Consider the following 16084-nt stretch of genomic DNA (forward strand, 5'->3'; position numbering starts at 1 on the left):
AAGCTGGCTTGAACTGCAGTGAACTCACCCCTACTTCTTTTGTAAATCTTCTTTTAAAAAACAGTCAGTCAGTGCAATGGTCCTCTGTGTTGCTCCACACACCACCACTTTCTCATTAACTAAAAAGACCGATGTGAGGGGTCCCTGTCATGTTTTCCCTTTTATTGAAGATGGTTCCAAGGCTCTGTGTAGTATCACAGTCAGATTTTTCACGCTGTTAGCACTTTGTTATTCCTTATGGTGCTGTGTTTGCCAATAGCTGAGGCAATAGAGGGAGGCTGTAATAGTGATTTTTGCCAGAACAAACATATTTGAACTTCTAGAGATGCTTTCTCTTATCTTATGGTTGTAAGTATTTGCTGTGCTCCTTTCATATTGTTTTTAACACCCTAGTATCTGATCAAAATGTTTTTGTTTTTTTCTGAGAATTTCTCTTAGCCTCTTTTCTATTCCTCCCTATTTGCAGTCACAATAAGTCTCCCAGACTTTTCAATATTTCTTTGCTTTCAACAGATACCATGTATTTGTAGATAAAATCAACAGTGATAACCATTGGTTTCTGTTCCTTTAAATTATGCTAGCATAGTTCTCTACTCAGACATAAGACTGATTCATAAATCTTTGAGTTCATCCATTTTTTAAGGGGAAAATATAGAGTTTGTTGCTGATGTGTCCATATTTTGCTTGTCTTACAAAATTATAATAAATTGGGGGATCTTCCTCTGTTAGAGTGGTTCCTGATACTAGTTCTAATTTAGCCTTATGCCTAGATTCTTCTGTGGTGTCTATGGTATTCTACTCCAGCTGATGGCACCCCTCCAGTAAAAAAACAAACAAAACCATCTTTTGAAAACCAAACAACCCAAACACCTGCATTCTATACTACTTTGTAGCTCTTATGCTCAACAACACACTAAGAGGTATTTTGGCTTTCACGCCTCATAGGGGGGCCTCACAGTTGCTGGGTTTTATAAATGGGTCAAAAGGAGAAGAGAGGCTATAAAAATCAATCAACTCAAGAAACCTCACTTTTTTATTATCTTTTATTCAGTTGCTTTGTCTCCATTTTTCCTTCCACGCTTCCTTGCTTCTTTTCTTCCTTCCTTGCTTTCTTCCTTTCTTCTCTAAATCCACTGAATATGTTCCCTGGGACTCATGTCCTCTAGTTCCATCCTGGTTTCCACCATCAAGTCCCACAGCTTCCTCCTGTGCAAAGGTTTCTGAACACTTCTTTCTAAATGTACATCAGAATTAGAATTGAAATCCATCCTGACTTGTCACTAACTGCTAAATGCTCTTCTTATAGGGCCTTAAGTCCCAAATGTAAGTAGCAGGTGAAGTGCTGAACTCTAGTAGGTGCTCTGAAAACAAGAAGGAGGTACCAAATGAACAACAGAAAAAGCAGAGGAAAACAAAGACATATATAAGAATTCCCATTCTCTATCATCGGGACAGCGCATGTGGGTAAATATTCACGAGCACAGGAAAAATGGCAGCCACTCTGTCCCTTCATGTGGCAGGCGTCTTGCTGGGAGATGTGACCGCTTGGCAGCTCATGGGAAAGGAGACAAGCAGACCAAGGATACTTTAACAGCCATGCAGAAATCTTCCAGGACAGCTGAGCAGTTGTGCCAGAATTCCCCAGCAGAGACACTGGAGTTTTATCTCTGCACTAGCCCTCATCCTGAGGAGCTGAAAGATTATGCAGAAGTGCAAGAAGAGTATAAAGTGAAAAGGCATAATGAGAGTTATGAAGTTCCCAAGAAGGGATCCAGTCTGAATACCACAGTAAAACCATCCTCCAGGCACAAGGTGGCTAAAGCAATTCCTGAAGGGAAGCAGAATTTTTGGGATATTTTTGTATGAAGGGGGAAGTCACTTTACACTTGATTGTCACCTGTTCCTGCTGCCACAACTAAGGCATCTCTTTCACACTAATATGGGCTGTTCTCAGCATAAGAGAGGTGGATTAAAATCTCATTCATATCCATCTATATAAATAGAACTGTCATTTTTATCAGCTTCTGTTGATCAGCCTCCTTCCCTCCCCATTGTCTTCTTTCCATGAGTGATTTTGTTGGCTGAAATAAATCAACACGCTTCTCAAGTCAAGTCCTCCACATTTAGCATAGCCATTTCACATAGATTTAATGCAGAAGTTTCACTTCCTATATTAGACCACCAGATATTGCAAGCTGCAAAACCCCCATGGATTTGCAGTGATTTTAAAACCAATTCATGGCACAGGAAAAAAAAAGCAAAAGTGAGGAATTAGCCTGCCTGAAACACACTTTCCTACCACTGGACCTGATGTAGCTGGTCAGCTAGATTTCATGAACTACTGATCAGCAACAGTTTTTGATGGGGTTTTGGGAAGGGGCCATGATTCACAAAAAAGTTCCATCAGAAGGCGAGCACTATAGCTTCAGCCTTGAAGCACAGGTTCAGCAGGAAAAATTCTTGTAAGCAGGGGTTTAACAAAGCCCAGACATCAGAAGCAGTAGCAGTGTAACTCAGCATTGGTCAGAAGGCAGAAAACTGAGAAATCTATTTAATGCCAACTTCAAAACAGGGATCGCAGTAGAGGTATGACGTGATTCTCTCACAAGCACTACAGGAGAGGAAAATAAAAGCAATCAATACCAGCATATAATATGAACAGGTCTGCAACATCACTTGATGCACCTAGGGAGTTTTTCAAAGTCTGCTGTATTCCAGATCAGCACGTTACAGGCTGCAAGTACTTTATTTCAAGTGTGCAGTAAGGCCATGGGAAGTTGCTTCTGTGAGTGTCATGTTACTCAGGCATTCATGATTGCCTGACAACCAAAAGCATCTGCAACATAGGTCCAGAAGGAAATGGCCAATACAAAATATATAACAAATTTGAAAAGACAAATTTTACTTTCTAGAAGAACTGAGGAACTGGCACTGGCAATTAGGCTAAAAATTTTAATAAAAATCAAGGTTTAGCATTGGGAGGTTTTCCAATCTTTAAAAAAGCCTGTTCAGATACTGTTCATGGATACAGGATAGATTGCTCTTAGTTTGCAGCTTGTATATGGGGATCCTATGAACAAATGACAACAAAGAGATAAATTATGAAAGTCAGAGGTTGGGAGTAAATCTTTATTAAGTAGCATCATAGATGATGTGAGAGAAAAAGGAATAAAAAAGAGAAAAATGATCAGTATAATTATATAGTACATTGGCTTTGTTTGCTTTGCGTAAGCTTTGATTCTCCCATTTTTGTCATCAAAAGCCTTCAGCACCACAAGGTGGCAGTAAAAAATTAGTTATTGCATAATTTGACACCTGGTTATGTAAACAATAAATACACCTATTGTCCCGATGCTGGACTTACGTAAATATCAAACCAATCTCATCTGTTATAAAAATGACACATATGGTCAAGTTCTAACACTAGCATGAAAAAAGATGCAATTTAAAAATGATGCAGTTAAAGAAAAAAGAGCACTAGTCGAACAATTAATTCATCTTAAGAATGATGAATTTTAATTTTCAATGTACGCAAAGTTGTTCATAGTAGAAAATGCTTCAAATACTTAGAATAATCAACCATTTCTCTTCCACCTGGCATTCAAAATCCTTGAAATGAGATAGAAGGTTTGGAACAGTAGCCCCATTTAATTTACCTTATGATACAGAAAAATAAAAACGAAAATGAGAATGGATTGTGATGAATCTGCTTGCTTCTGTCAAGTGCAGCAGAACTATGTGCCAAGGAGAATTCTTTGCTGAGGCAGTTAGTGGTACAATCAGCCTCTTCAGGAATAAGTGAGCATCTCAAATCTTGCTTCTGGCAGAGGCGGCTGAGATTCATTCAGTGCATTTCATATAAGAATCAGCTCCTAAAATGTTATTGGATATAAGTGATTGCCCAAGCAGAAGGACATGGCAAGGGTCACACTGCAGAGAACTTTTTGCTGAGATCAGCCAGAATTTCCTCTTGTACCTTCTTTGTTGAGTGCACAAGTGTCAACTCATCCATCATTTCATTTTTTCAATGCCTAGTAAGGTCTAGTAGCCAAGAGTAGTGTGAGGAGGAATCCGACTTTTCCAAATCTCAATCTTCAGTGTAGCTACCCTTAGCTGCCCTGTGAGGGCTGAGTTGGGTAAAGAATCCACTTCCAGCCAGAGGTGTGCTTGGTGGCATGAACAAGTAGGTACTTCTCAGCTTCACATCAAGGGAGCATAACATAAGATTTTCATGCATTGGTTATAATTTCCGGAACCTAGGCTATACCATTTGGTAAATATTACTTCTGTTTTTGCCGAAGAGGTGTTTTCAAATTACACAATTACAGAATAGCGTGCTTCCTCTGAGGATATCATAGCATACTAAGAAGTTGCTCCACATTTCTATCTCTGTGTTTTTCAGATCAATTATTCTAAGTTTAAAAAATCTTTACATGTACAACACTAAAATTTATCTTGAAATTACTGTCTACGGAAAAACTCATTATTTATGGAGCGCTATAAAGACTGTATTTCCCAGAAGACTTTAACAGAAAGGAGAGCTCTAGTCCCCATCCTGCTGGCATCAACACGGAGATCTGTACTCCTTTTCTGGAATTTAGATCAGATCTGAGAAGTGCAGGCAACTTTTAGTGGTTCTGAAGAGCTGTTCTTCTGATCCTGTTGGTGTGTGCCTGACAGGCTACAAAACAAGAGCCAGGTACTTTTCTGCCCCACCACAGCACTGCCGCTGCTGCACCTCTGCCCTTTGCACAGCTGGTGCATCAGCAGCTGCTGTGACTGTTGATGGCACAGACCCTTTGGACTTCCTACAGGATATGGAGATCTGCATCAGACACCTTGGGACGAGGTTGGATCCATAGGTCTGAAAGCTGGAGGCACAGTCACTGCAGATGCTGTCAGCGCCCTATCACAAGGGTAGACAACCAGTGCACCAGCTTTTCCAAGGAGTGTTTCTGCTTTGATCTAGAGGAACAAGAGAACTATTTTCTGAAATTATGGATGACAGAATGGCCTGTGGCACAGCAAACCAAGATAAATAAACCTGAACAGAAGAAAAGCTGTTCAAAAGATGTGCAACACTGCAACGTATTTTTACATTGCCATACTCAGAAAATAAATGAAAATGGTATGGATAAAAGGTTAGATGGTTTAATTTTCTTTTTTCAAAGTTTACACAGCAATATGGGGATGAGGATGGGGTGGCAGGAGGGGGCGGCAGTAAGAGAGGAAGTTCAAATATGCTCCAAGGAACTGCATTTGAAATTTTTCAAAGAGAATTCCCAAAACTACAAGGCCTTAAGCAAATGTATTTTCCTTTGGACTTGCATGATAGGCAGCGAGAGATTAGAATTTGCATGTCCTGAAGCTGCTTTCCTTTCATGATAGTATAATACAGAATAAGATTTTGAATAAGATTTTGAAAGAGTAAGAGTGAGAGTAAGAATACCTTGGGTTTGTTTCCTAAAAGTTCCACACCAGGGCCTGGATTGCTGAGTGGAACCTCTCATGAAGCTGATACACACCAGGGGTGGTTTCTGAGAGAGCAAAGGGGCACAGAGACCTCAGTACAGCCACTGTCCCTGACTCAGTCATTGCAGTGCAGTGAAATCTTGCAGAGGAAAGCAGAACTGAAGGAGTACAGGAAGGGAGAACAAAGTGGTAAAACAACTGTACTTAAGGGGTCTGAGTTTTACCACAAGCTGGTAGTGCGTGGCAGGACTATTCAGGCAGAACTGGAAGGTGCAGAATCAATTCCATAAGTGGTGAAGTCACCTTTAAACCAGCTTTCAATTTCCCTTTCCTCCTTGCAGAGTCAGCCAGGGAAACAGGGTGGTTCTCACTTCCATGTGCTCCTCTGTGCCAACGTGGATCCATGCTCCTCTAAACTATGGTCTGCAGGTGAGCTGTACTGCATACAGTGTACCGGAAAATCTACTACTGCATTTCCATATTTGATCAAGTTCTTTTTAGCAGCTTTTGTCAAACACTTCCAGTGCAACCCCATGAATCCCAGATTACCACTGATGCCTTTGACTGATGCAGACATCAGCTGAAACAAATAAACAGGATTTGGATTCTATTATGAAAATGATAACTTCTCCTTTCAGCTGGGATGTGCTGAAATAAGTAGCTTTTTATCTTAATAGTCAGAAGCTCTTCCATGTAATATTTATAAAGGATGTTGTTTAGGCTATTCTGTACTCCCAGATGAGAGGTGCTTGAAAAAAAATTAAAAAGTAATTATGTGCATTGTCACCAGGCATTTGGGAATATGTTATGTGATTCAACAGGCAGAAAACATGACTTAACCCTAGAATATCTGGCCTTTTTTCCTTTTTTCCTGGCATGAATAACATTTTATAATACTAAGAAAATTTGGGATGGAAGATAAAGAAAGGGATAAATTAAAGACGTTGAAAATTTTTGTATGTTGTAGGAAACAACATAAAATTTTCAGTGCTAATATCTTCTCAAGTGAGTAGTTTTAATACTGATGAAAGCTTTTATTAGTAGCATTTTAAAATAATATATTTTAAATAATATTTCCAGGTGTTTCAAAATGCTTCTTGCCCCATGGCGATGTTAATTGGATTCTTTCACACAAAGTTGTATAACTTCTACCTGACCCAGATCTGCCTCCATGCAGTGCTGTGAAAAATCAAGGAAGGCCAGAAGCAGATGTTTGTCATACCCAGTGAGCAGCTCAGCCCCACACAGCCTGTTGCTCGTTCCCCTCTGGTGGGATGGGGAAGAGAATCACAGGAGTAAAACTGAGAAATTAATGAAAAAACAGAAGGTACATATTCAAGCAAAGCAAAATGAAGAACTAATTCTCTACTTCCCATGGGCAGGAAGGTGTTCAGCCATCTCCTGAAATCTGAGCTCTATCAACTGTATCTGTTACTTGGGAAGGTAGATATCAAAACTCCAAATATACCCCTGTAGTGGTTTGGTTCAAAATATCCATTACTTACTTATTTTCCTTCTGTGAGATGAGAATTAGGAGAAAGCAAAGCAGGCAAAAAACTTAAAAGAATATAAAGAAGTTTATTAACAGAACTAAAAGAAAAGAAAAAAAAGTCAGACTAAACCTTCAGAACGCTTCTCTTCCCCCCACCTTTCTCCCTTCTGCCACTGACAAGGTAAAAAGACAACCCTTGAGATTTTCAGTCAGTTTACCACCTCTATAATAATCTCTTTTTCAGTTCACTTAGGGAGAGGAGTCTCTCTTGCTCATGCTATGGAGACATCTCCACAAGAAACAGTTCTCTCATGGCTTCAATGTCACAGTAAGACAGCTGCCCGGGTTGGTTCTCTGCTCACATGTGAAAGTCCCTTCCCTTGTCTTACAGCTTTCCCCACAACTCCTTTCAAGGGTTCAATCTTGAGCTACTGGGGTACCATTTTAAGGCTGAGCTGTTCAGAAGCAAAGGTTCTCTTCACCTATCTCTGGGAGCACCTTCATCTCTAGGAACAGAGGTCTTCTTCTTCCCTGGGAGCAAGGGTCTTCATCACTTTCATCTCTCTCTGTTCAAGCTTCTCATCAAATCACAGATACTTCAACATTTGCTTGTTTCAGCACAGATACTTTTGCTCACAATTGCAGTTTGAACACTCCACCCCCCCATGCTTTCATGAAATTACAACAGGTACTCTGATGTATCATAGTCCATTACCTCCATAGCTTTACAACAGAATTTCAGCTTTTAGGCTTGAAGCATCTCCTCTTTCTCCTCTCTTGGGGTTTCAGCTCTTCCTTCTTCACTGACTTTGGTGTCTTTATGGTGTTTTCTTCACGTGCCTTCACCCTTCCCTTTCCTTTGACTTGGGAGAGGATTGATGTCTGCGGGCTTCATCTGTTCTGGAAGAAACTTACAGAGTTTTAAAGAGAGTTCAATTAAAAAGAGTTAATCCCACCCGGGCCCCGCAGCTGGAATTCGCTTATCGCTGTTGGTCACACGATCTTTGCCGGGCAGCAGCCTCAGATGAATTTTGGCCGCACTGGGTGAGGGCCGGCCTGGCCGAGCCGTGCTGCTGGCCCGCCCGCACGGAGCAGGGCCGCGGGTGGAGCAGGGCCGCGGGGCCCCGGGGGCGGCCATCTCCCGGCCGGCCCGGCCCGCACTGAGGGGGCTGTGCCGGGTGTCCAGCGAGCAGAAGCGGCTGAGATCTCAGCCAAGCTGTGCCGTGGCCGACCCGGCCGGGCTGCACCGAGCAGGACCTGGCCCGGCCCCGCTGGCCACGCTGCGGGCCCCCAGTTACCTGTCCAAAAGCCGGAAGCGAGAGAGCTTTCCCGGTGTTTGTTCGTTCTTAAATGTGGATCACAGAGGCGTGTCAAGCTTCTTAAGTGGCTTTAAAAAGTTGCCAATATTCAAACTAGCCAGCTGATTGGTTCTATTGGGTCTAGAGGAAGCTGTAAGCACCTCTTTGCAAAGAATCACTTCTGTGGCTGATGGAGCCCTCTTTAACTAAAACCCCAAACTATGCGAAATCATAACAACCCCCTTAATCCTTTTTTCTCCACTTTTTTTTTTTTTTTTTTTTTTTTTTGTTGTTGTTGTTGTTGTTGCTAAGCTCAGTATTATATGTTGTGGAATATCCTGTTTGTTGGTTGGGGTAAATTGTCCCAGCTGTACTCTCTTCCAACTAGTTCTATCCCAACCTGGTGGCTGGCAGGGCAGCAGGAGAAGCAGAAGAGGCCTTCCCCCTGTGTAAGCACTTCCCAGCTAAAACATCCCTATGTCAGCAGCACTGCTCTGGTCACATATCCAGAGCAGCACTGTAGCAGTCACTACAAAGAAAAATAACTATCCCAGCCAACCCCTGTACAATGTGGCAACATATAATAATGTTATTAATATTTAGTACTATTGCAGGTTCGGACTGCTGCAGACAAAACCAACCAGTGTTACAAGTCAGGAATAGCTTCAGCTGTGACTTTTGTAGTCTCTTTCAAATGCATGTCCTTCAAGACACATCTTTCGTGCTTGTTTATGTGCATTCCTCAGGCTCTCTGAATCTCTGTGTGCAGAACCTTCTTGTTCTGGAAGCTTCATGATACACCTGAGAATATAAAAAGCCATCATGGATGGATGTCATCACTTTAACCTGTGACCAGCTGGTGGTTCCATGCTGCCCAGCTGGTCCAAAGAGGCTCAGGAATCTGCCCATGGCTTCTCCCCATGTACTGCATGTAGCAGCATACGAAGGAGTAGTGCCATTCAATGTCCATTGCACAATTGGAGCAGGGAGTGGCATGTACTTTTTCTGTCCTGGGTTTTGACTGGAATCAAACCCAGTTTCAGACAAGCAAAGCAACATTAAATATATGGAGGTGGAAAGGAACAATACTGAAGCCATTTCTACTATGAATTGTTTATCTAGACATAGCTTGAAAATACACCAGACTAAGCTAGGATCAGATGGTCCATTTCTGTCAAAACAAGAGTGCTATTTATTGGGCAGTTCATTTGGAGACCAGTTTAATTACTGGACAAACTTTGAGGTGAAAGATAAATGACATTAATCCCAGCAAAACGCAGGCTAGATACTTGATTGTAAAATTGGAAACAAAGAAAAGACAGAAAAGAAGGGGAAAAAACCCATACCAAAGAAACTAAACTAAAACAAAAAATCCCAGAACAAAGCAAACACCCCCAAACCAAAACGTAAATAAAACCCCAATCCAATCCCCCTCAAAAACCCCTAGATTAAACCAACCCCCCCAACCCAAAAATAACCAAAAAAAAAAAAAAAAAAAAAAATAGAAGAAAAAAGAGAGGAAGAAAAAAGAGAGGAAGAAAAAATAAAATTATGTGTCTGTCAGTTCTGACCTGAGATGATAGCTTTGTTCTCCAGCTTCCCTTCAGGATCCTTTTCCAAGCCATCACTCAGATATTTGGTTGAAGAGACCTTCCGGCAAGAACTTCTCTGACACAGTGTTACAACTGAGAACCGATTGTTTCATTTCATTAAAATTCTTATTTATACTACTGCTCAATACGTAACCGGGGGTACAAATGGGTAGCTGCCAGTAACCCAGTGCTTCTTGTTCCTGATATTCAGTTTACTGAGAATATGCCAGTATCAAGTGATTTCATTCTTCTCCTCCTGTCTCAATCAGAAAAGTTATTCTTTGGTTATATGTGCCAGTAGCAACACAAAGAAAAGAGTGTCAAGTTTGTTTTCACAGCCATGCAGTCTGGCTCTGGCTAATGCAAACACACAAAGGGTATTTCCTTCATTAGACTCCATCCATCCATCATGCTGGCTGAACTAACCTATTCTTTGCAGCTCAGACAATTCTTTCAGCTTGTTACAGAATTTCAGTAATCATGTATTTTGCAACACAGGTTATATCTAACCACCTCATTAATGCCACAGTAATCAGCTTGTGCACTGAATTCACGGACAACTGTGATTTATAACTAATTGTACTGGAGAGTGGGAGGACTTAGATTTTATACTATGTTTGGCTTAGGGGGTACTCAAATCACTTTCATATACATACCCACCCTAAGGAAATTAAGCAGGTAGCAATATATTTGAAGTACTCCAGATGCACAAGAAACACATGATGAAAGGAATCTCCTTATGTGGAATTACAATTTTCTTGAATGCACTTTTTTACAAAAGCATTGGAACTACCATTGTCCTTGTGCTATTTCTGTTAAGCATCACTTCCATGTTCTGTTTGTTTTGGGGTTTTTTTAATGAAAAATAAATTAATGAGTATAATCTGGTTAAGAGATACAGGGCTCTTTGAGTGGGTTCCAGTTCTGCCTGACTACTGGGAATCTAGGGTCTAGTGGTCCTTTGGAGATCAGTTTACACAGCATCAGAGGAACAACTTGTTTGATTGGTCCTCAGATTAGGGTCAGAATATTTCCCTTAGCAAAGTTCAAGCCTGTAATGGTGTCTGTAAAGTTGTTCACTCTAACCCACGGTAACATATAATTAAATCTACATGAAAATTTATTTGCAGTTTCTTCATCTGACTGGATATTCCCTAGTGTTGTTAGAAACAGTAAATGGATGTTCCCTGTTCACCATCTCTGTCTTTGATGATCTGATAGTCTTTTAATATATCTTTCTCTAGTCTTCCTTATTCTCTCCTTTTAAAACCAAATTATCAAATTAATGGAACTCCTCTCAGATGGAAGCCATCCTGTAGGCTGGATGACCCTTTTTACCCTCTTCTGTGCAGTCCTTTGTTTCATTTTTAGCTGCCCCAGATCTTTTTTTTTTTTTTTTTTTTTTTGAGATACTTTGTCTGGAGCTGTATTCAGCTGTCACTGAAAGCCTGTAATTTGATTTCAGTGTCATTTTTCGTGGCAAGCTGTCAAACTACAGTTTAGCAGGTATCCATCAGAAGAAGGGCACATGCAAATTGCTTTCTGAGACTATCCCAAATTCAACCATAATGAAAAAATTGCCATCCGAACACTGAATTGGAAGCACAGTTCCAAACATGCCTCAAGACCAGTATCCAGATTTTGGCATGTTAATATTTCACTAATAAGATCATCAGAAGAAGCTCCTGGGTCATCATCTACCTCTATGCAACATCTTTGGACAGAAAGGAAGCAAACTGGAAGCATACCATGCTCCTGAAAGCTGCTCTTCCAGTGAGATGTAGACTTATCTGTGCTGTGGAAGACCCCGACTGGGTATGTGTTTGTCATGATTATCCATGATTAACCTGGAAGCAGGTTGCTATGTACCAATACTTCAGCAAAAGTGGGTTGAGCTCTGTATTATTATCTGAGGTAAAGAGCCCACAGTCACCAGCCTGTGTTGTATTCCACTAATCTGGCAAACAATACACTTCCACTCAGCTCATAAAGCAAAGCGCTACCCAACTTTGAAAAAGTGCTGCAGCAATACAACTTATCCACTGCCACAATGCAGTGAAATTAAAAATACTCTCATCAAGTGAATAACAAATCACTTTTTTTAAAATAAGAATGTGAAAATTTGGCAAATTACATGTGCCTGATCTTGGGGAAAAAAAAAAGTTTACTTTAAAATAGTTATGATAAAAAAAATGTGCCGGTCTACTGCTGGTGGAATAGAAATTACCCCATACAAGAGAAAGGATGAAAATTCATGTGAAGTGATAATCCTACTGTGCTAAATAATTGTAATCCAAGTCTGGGTTCCTGCATGTGCCATTTATCATCTCAGTTTAAGACATGTAGTGTGATTCAAATACAGTGAACATGCACATTGTGCTAGGGTCTCTTACAGGATGTGATTTATTTCTCTCCTCAGATAAGCATGTCTTAAGCTCTTACCTGGGATGATCCACAGTGTGAGGGGTCTGCAGAAGACCAGGGTCAGGGTAGTCCTGTGTCCAATTATGAAGATGGAGAAATAGCCCACCAATAATGCCTTTCCTGACTTCCTCCATGCAGCTTCTTCTGGGCAGCACAGACCTTTGACCTGTTAGCAACACAGGTTACAGCACGTGCACTCTTCTAGCTCAGGCATTCAACCATGAGTTGATAGGACTGAAGCTTTAAATTCTTCCTAGCATTTTTCTCCTTTTCTCTAAAAAAGGTGGGCCAGGCAGTTCTGAGAGAGGTGACTTTTTTTTTTTCTTTTAATCTCTTAGGGGCTTGCAGTTAAAGTGGCATGAAGAATATGACATCTGTGTTGAGACAACTGACATGGACAATTTATTCATATTTGATAACAGGATGAATTTCATAATAACATAAAATTGCCAGAGGTGAAAATTAAAAAGCTATCAGCAAAGCATGGTAATTTAATGGTAATGTTAGACTAACCCAGGCCCAGGGATTTTGGAGTTATTAATTTTTATTTGCTATAATGACAGCAGCAGAAGCAGGAAGATGAAGTCAATAATTTATTTTCTTGCCAGAGCATGGATGAAAATGACAGTAGATCCTGAAGACACCTGCAGAGGCTTTATACCTGTGTATGATGGCAGCAGACTTTCTGAAACCATACATCTTCTAAACACGTAAATATTCAGCAAATGCAAATCAGAGTTTACCACCAAGATTCCACTAAACCACTATTCCACTCCTGAAATCATTGTTTCTGTACAGACAAAGGCACTTCAAGCTGAATGGATAACCAATAACTGGACCATATTCTCATGAGAAAATTTAGAATGCTTGTAGGCCAAGGAGAAAGAGAAGTTGTCAAGAGGAAATGACTGGCAGGGACATGAAAAGAAATATGGATCAAAGGCAGTGGCTCACACATTCACACTCCAGTTTCCTCAGCTGTTGTCTGGACAGCTACCTCTAAACGGTCATAAAGTAAAGGAAGACTTGCTTTGGGGTAGAGAAGTAAACAGTTCAGTTAATCAGGAAATATGCTACTGGGTGAAGAGTAGCTTCTTTAGCAGAGAACTCAGTAAAACTCAGTTCTCCAGAGTTTTACTCTTTGAACTTTGAGCCTGGTCACAGATGATGACAAGAGTCTTTTCAGACAGAGTAGATGGAGACCGCTAAGTAAGCCCATGTTTTCAGGACTGTTGACGTGGGAGATTTGAATGCATTTGTTCTGCTGGGCTAGGTGGACCCAAATTTTCCCCCTTGCCTGGTCAGAGGTCACTGCGATCTGGCTGGGACTCATAAGCAGGAGACAGATTTGGCCTGGAAGCCACTCTCAGAGATATTGGCACAAAGGAGTGAAATAACTTGCTTGTTGTGAGCCACAGGGGGATGAACTGACTGAAGTGGCAACTGATCAAATGGAGGTCCTTGTCTTTTGTACCTAACCATGAAGCTTGAGATTAAATCTCAGGAGGTGACTCATGATTATGATGATTTCTCATCCTTGTATGATATCAGTTAGTCTTTTTTTCCTGAGACTAACCAGAGATTTCAAGTTGTTTTTTCCATTAAAAGATCTTTATGTTGTTATTACTGCAAAAGAACAAATTAGAGTTGCATTAACACATTAATAAAAATTTTTAACTCAATTCTGCCTTAGAGGGACAGCTGTGAAGTATTTCCCCAAAAAAAAAAAAAAAGTAAAAAAAAAATACTTTGGGGGTCAAATAAAGAAAAAAATGTAGATTAAAAGAGGTGAGATCAGCTCATAGGATAATGCCCTTGTGGATAAAAGTAAGTAAATTTTCTACAAATGACAAAATAAATTCTTTTGGAGAATTTATTTAAATATAACTTTTTCTGTGGGGTATCAAAGAGTTAAAGCCAAGGAGAGTGAAGAGGGAAACCCAAAGAATTAAAATTCAAAATCAACAATATTTAACTCTATTATTTATCACCAAGTTGTCATATGGAATAATTTTTTTTTAAAAAAAAGTCTTTTATGGTGTGAATACAATGAATTCTTAATGCTGGGACAGCCTTAATGCTGGGACAGTTAATAGTGAAAAGCATAATTACAGAGAGAAAAATCAGTAATATACTTAATTCAGGAAAGACAAGTTCCTGTTGATGATAGCTTCTCAGATACATTTTATTTACATTTTAGAAAACATCTGTCCCTACTCATATTACAAGTTAACTGTGATTATCTATGCCCTTCTGCTAGTGAAAAGCACATTCAGGATTCTGAATAGTAGAATAATATCTCTGATAGGACTTTCCTTTCATGATTTTCCTGGCTGTTTCACTAATAAATAGATTGTTGTTGATAATGAACTCCTTCTTTATCAAAGTGCTCAACAGACTACACTGTTATGTGCTTATTCTGTATAAATATGAACTTTTCATACTTTTTGACTCGCAGGACTCATTTCCTCATGATTTTTTTCATTTCCATTTGAAAATGTGATCGTGCTTGACTTAAAATTTAATTTTAAGGGAGAAAAAATGTGAAATGGTATCCCTATATTTGTTAGGCAATTAAGGCTGAAGTTAATTTAGATTTGACTTCTAGATAAGGCAATATTATCTTGATTGTACCAAAGTGGTACCTAGATAGTTTGGAATAGCAGATGTAGGATTCAATTTTCCTAGCATAAGGCATCTTTGCTGAGGTCCTCATGGTTTTCAGCTGCCAGCACAGGGCTGTGAATGTCTCCCAAAGGTCCTCCATGAATCTGACTCTCTGCAGTATCCCATTTAAATTCCAGTGGTTATATACAAGCAACAGGAAACCCTCCCTAACACACCTAAGATCAGTAACTCTGTGTAGGTGGCTATGCATGAGCAAGTTGCCATTGTGGTCTGTGCGCCTGTGTGAGCCTCAGAAGCTGACTGGCTGCTGGGGCTCTGAGTTAGAAAGGTCTGAAAAAGTAGGTCTATGTTATGTAAAGGACTTCTGGAGGATCATGTGAGATTAACAACATCAGTTAGCAACACATCCCTTAACTGCTGTAAATATGTGGAAGTATTTTTCCAGCCTTTTGTCTTTCACACAGCTTCCTTCCCTGGCTGTCTACGTGCCTGGCTTTAACTGCTGTGCTTAACTTGTCCTCAGACTGATTTCTGTGGTGTTAATGGTCGCACATAAATCAAACACCTTTGCAAAAATTAAATCACTTTATTATAGAAGGTTTTTCTGCTTAGAAAAAAAACAAAAAACAACTCTTCCTTGTTTTGAAAACCAAATTTTTATTTTATAAGATCAAGTCTTCAGCTGGTTCACAGCAAAGACTCTAGGGACATCGTAACACTTATTCATAAGTATTTAATACCTAGTTTGTCTATTTGAAAGTAAATTATCCATGGTGTCTACTCTGAAAATCCTCTGAGATTTCCAATCCCATAATGATCAGGTAGAAAAATAGTGTAATTTAGTTTAAAACATGCATTTCTCACACATTTTTTTAAAGGTTTGAGTTAGAAAAATATAGTTTGTGATTCTTTATGTAATCATTCCATATGCAAACTTATTTTGTATTGCACCTTGCTACAAAATCTTTTTCTTCAATGTCACTGGGGTTTCATAACTTTTTTCTAAACAAATCTCTCTTTTCTGTTTGCCCAGTTGCTACTGAGATGCAAAATCAGTCACAAAAAGAGATGCTTTGGAGTCTTCTTTGGCTTCAGCTTTATTTTGCTATCGACCAGGGTACTTCTACAGGGTAGTGTGGCCCATGATTCCACAAGAGTAGCTGAGATTTACCTCTGTA

This window comes from Corvus kubaryi, unplaced genomic scaffold, assembly GCF_017639235.1.
Source record: "Corvus kubaryi isolate FWS band 111438036 unplaced genomic scaffold, C.kubaryi_AGA036_p1.0 137, whole genome shotgun sequence".
Taxonomy (NCBI): domain Eukaryota; kingdom Metazoa; phylum Chordata; class Aves; order Passeriformes; family Corvidae; genus Corvus; species Corvus kubaryi.